This window comes from Saccoglossus kowalevskii, chromosome 5 (assembly GCF_978046115.1).
Source record: "Saccoglossus kowalevskii chromosome 5, keSacKowa6.1, whole genome shotgun sequence".
NCBI classification, from domain to species: Eukaryota; Metazoa; Hemichordata; class Enteropneusta; family Harrimaniidae; genus Saccoglossus; species Saccoglossus kowalevskii.
In genome coordinates this window covers 7,502,425-7,507,074 of record NC_140645.1, presented here as the reverse complement: position 1 = coordinate 7,507,074, position 4,650 = coordinate 7,502,425, and positions in this window count along the sequence as shown.

Genomic DNA, 4,650 nt, shown 5'->3' with positions numbered 1-4,650 from the left:
TTACTGTTTCTTTAAATCTATGTAGTTTTCTTTATATTCTTTGTTATTACGGGCCTGTGCGTTATTTATTATGGTATCCCGTATTTGTGACGTCATGGAAAAGTTTGGCCTCATGATTGACGCCCGTTGAGACGCGCTAGATTGGTGCGTCCCAGGATGTCACGCCACTCCACGCAAGAAGACTGTGCTGAACACAGAGGAAAAGATGGCAGCAGCTGAAAGCGGGATTGTGTTGGAAATGTGAACACGAACGTTTTCGGGAAAGCATCAAGTCGGCGTACGAAAAGCTGGGAAAGAACTGAGTTCAGGGTGTTGCAGCCCACGGACGAGTTTATGTTATTCCCGTACCGCGAAGAAATCAAACTGACTGTCGAACTTGCGTTGCACCAACTTTGTTGACATCCAGCATTTGACTGTGTCATCTATGATCGAATTGATGCGACTCAGGAACTGATCGATAAGCGGTAAGTGATCTTTTGCAACGTAGGGCTCAAGGAACTTGACATACATCAGATCGTGGAGCCTAGAATTTTTGGAAGTAGCTGTAATTCTCTGAGATTGGCCGTGTTCTTTGGCGACGCCATTACGTCATCGCTAGTTATACTTGCCTCGTGGTCAGCGAGTTTTCGGAACTGTAAAGAACGTTGTGAACCGGTTGGAGATTTTTTTTGACATCGTACTATATATTTTTGAGATAGGTTTGTTATTATATTATGTATCGTTTGATAAGAACTGACGATATCGGTAAAGCTATTGTGTTCTCACTGTAAAATTTTACATATTAAATTAGTGGACGGTGTGAGTCTGTTTTTGCCCCAGTAATTTAGTTTAGAGTGACATTACCCTGCGATTGTTCATGTTTCTAGCGGTTTGGCTATAGCTTAGAAACCATCACTGTGTAATTTTCAACTTACGTTGGTTAGCGGTACTTTTGGACGCTACCATTTCTCGGGCGGGGCCACGATACAGACTCGGCTCTCCTCTTGTTTATTTATTTCTGTGAAGCACTTGTAATGTTCAGAAATTGCCGTTGTACTTAGACATATTGTTGCCGTGGCGTTTCTATATTGAGTGAATTACTAGTTTAAATATTAAATCTGTTTACTTTACATTTGTATTTTATTTATTTTTATTCTACAAGTTAGTCATTCCCCCCAGGCGGTATAAATGCCTGTATGCTCCTCACCACGCCAAATTAGTTAGCTCGAGATTCGGATACGATTAGATTATTTTTATGAAATTGGGAGATTCGCACCGGAGCCCAAATCCACGTTCTCCATTCTGCTTAAAACGAAATATCTCGCGGTGGACTTGGTGCGAGAAATACCCGACTTGTACGTACATTGCTCACTAGACTGCAAAAAAGGTGTGTTTGATTGGCCGGCGGATATAAAGGAGCTCAAAGTCTGTATTTACTTCACACCATTTTTCGATTATTTGGTGGTGGGGAATCAAAAGCGTGTGGCCACTCTTAAAATATTCCCATCACGTCGATGTGTTCCCAGAGAAACAAAATTTGCCAAACCCAAAAAATATTCATTTGTTATTATTAAAAAAATTCTGAAGATATTTCATCATAAATAAGCTATTTCACTTCACATAATTTGTTAAACGACAAACAAAACCGCGGCACCCGTGTACTGGGGTGTATTGACTCCATACTGTTCTACGTACACACGTGTTTTCTATACAGAATGCTACTATTATTATGTTCGTTTTCCGCGAGCACTACTATTTGCGTCAAATTTTAAAAAAAAATATTAAAAATTAACATGATTTTATTGTATTGTACTTTGGTTGCTGTTTACCAAAATGAATGTATCTTTCACAATGCACACCATATGATCATCATTTTTAGTCATTAAATCAAATGAATTAAAACTATCATTAACCTGATCGCAAATAGTTCCATCCATTCTAACTCGGAGAAGCTTTTGACGGGGTCATATTAATGTCCGTCAAACAACGAACACGATACCATGAACGGCAGATGGAGCAGAAGTTCAACACAGTTGAGCAAGTTGTATTCTGTTCTGGCGATTTTAATATAAGACTGCAAATTAAAACTGCTGTTGTTGTACTACTATCGGGATGTATAAATCGTTTTATTCGTTAGTACGACACGTTTCGTTAAAAAAAAATTCAAACTGGAAAACCACCTGTTGTTATTAAAAAGCTACATCGCGCCAAGAACAGAAATATTGCAAATCATTGCAAGTCATACCAAACCTTGATTTCATTCAGTGGTAATTACTAGACGACTGTAAATTATTTTAGTTGACAAGACATCTAGGGAGTCTTTTCTAAATTTAAAGCTGACGTCATCGGATAAAGTTCGCGCTGACCCTTAGTTTAAAAGATTAGGACTATTTCCGCCAGGCGGCAGAAATATCGCAGACGAAGGAAAATATTCACAGTTAACAAAGACGTTCTCAGTTCCGAACACACGTTACCCACAACTTCTATATTTGTGATTCCATGCTTTATTCTCATTGCCCTTCTAGTGCTCTTAGCAGGTAAGTCGAATTACAAGTTTTTATTTAAAAAAATATTTCAGGCGTCGCGCTTCTCGCTTAAAATTTACTTAAAATTTAAACTTGTTCACGTTAAAACAGTGTTATTGATGTAAGCATTTTGAAATGGTTATTTTTCGGTAAACGCATTTTTGCAAGTAGATTTCTTAGATGCGCGTTGTATCAGAAAATACCTAAATAAACCGCAGACATGTGGTACTGAACAAAAATTGAGGGTGACCTATTGTACATGTGGACACCTGAAAGTATACATGACACGAATTGAATCGTATTGGAAAAACAATCTTGCATGTCTGAAATAAATCTTCATGCTTAAATCTTAAGAGGAAAATATTTCACAGAGTGGAAAAAACAGCAAATTTATCATGAAAAAATAACATAACACTTTTTAGCGAATATTTTTGTCAGCTCGCTACGCTAAAGCGCGCTCGGTCGCTGCGTTTTCTCTAGTAGTTGCTTAAACTTGCTGTTAAGTGAGTTGTGTGTTAGTGCTGTCAGTTTGCCTGCCTGTTGATAGACAAAGGCTGGTGCACAGGGAGGTGCTTTAACAAGACGAATCATGTTGCAATAGGGTCTAATTGGACAGGATTTAAGTAGCCGAGAAAGGGCGGTTTAGGCCCACTGTGTGCCTTTAATACGTAGGCCCTTAATGGAGAATTCAATGTCAGACCGTCTCAAGTGTTCACGAGTGAAAATTTATAGCGAGAAGGATGCACAATGTTTGATTTGCGAATACATATAAAAAAAAACAGATGGTTAAGCATGTCCGAACAGTGAAATCTAACTCATCATCTAGATTTAAGAGCTGCTCAAAAGCAAAACAAAGTTCAAAGAGTAGTGACTTACGTAGCCGTGGCATGACGTGTAGAGATTTGTCTAACCTGAGAGAGTGAGTCTCAAAGCCGCCGAGATTGTAATCAAGATATTTGTGCCATGTCGCTATTACTGAAATGTAGTTTTGAATTGCTTTTGCGCTTGTAAAAGTTTTTGAGAGTAGGCATACGAAGGTTTGGATATGTAACAGGACAAAAAGCACCTTTCTGTGTTTCTTTAAATTTCTTGAGCAGAGTAACCCATTGACTGTCATTACCCGTTGATGAATTAAATGTCATTGATTAGTTCAAGGCAGTTGGCGTTAGGTGTTTGCTCACTGGTAAAAAATTACTTAGTCAAGCAGTCTAAATGCATTTTGTTTGATTTAGATCAACGTGGTAAGAGCATATCCGTGGTCAGCATATATGTTGTCTGTTCCTTGTATTCGTGTGGCTTTGATTTGAATGTTCGCGATTGCTGCCACCAACCAGATTTGTCATGCAATGTGAAGCAGACTGGATGGTTTCCTCCGGCGAAATCATTGGTTGTACGTTGACAGACCATTGCGGCTGTACGAAAGCCAAATGGATGTTTGGTGTTGAAATTTTTTAGATATTATGAACAGTTGTTTTGTGCTGTCACTCATTTTCTGCAACGGATTTAGGGCCACAAATAACAGCGCATTCTGCACTAATTTTCCTGCTTCTAGAAAACTCATCAGCTGTCATATCATGGTATCATCCAAATTTTATGATTTCTACTGGTAAACACAGTGATTATATATTGGCTTCATAAACTAGCCTTCCATATCACAACCTACCAGAGCACTGAAGAGGAAGCACACTCTATTTTCACAGTTACCTGTAAGTTAGGCATTTCATATATTGTCTAGGTTATTCAGAGCAATGTATCAGTGAAGGAGTCGATTTTCGTAAGTAGCCACTGTAACCCATGTTTATGCTGTGCTTTGGCCCTCTGGCTATGCCAGCTTGTTATCCTGCAATCTGTGTACAGTGACGCATGTGTGTAATTGGTTAGGAATGTATGGCGCCCTCACTGTCTACTCTGTATGTTCTGGCTGTTTGAAAACCTCTTTCGCGGGAAATTTGTTGTAAGTGTGATGTAGTGTGACTGTTGTCGTACCTATGGCGTTGTGTGCTATGCTCTTTTAGATATATAATTATTCAGAGGTTCTTATTCAAAGTAGTTCTTATTGCGTTTTTTATGAGCATTTCTTGTATTGTAATTTACTGTCAATTACGGGACGAGGTAGTCGTTTTTGGGGTGTACAGGGCTGAGAGCG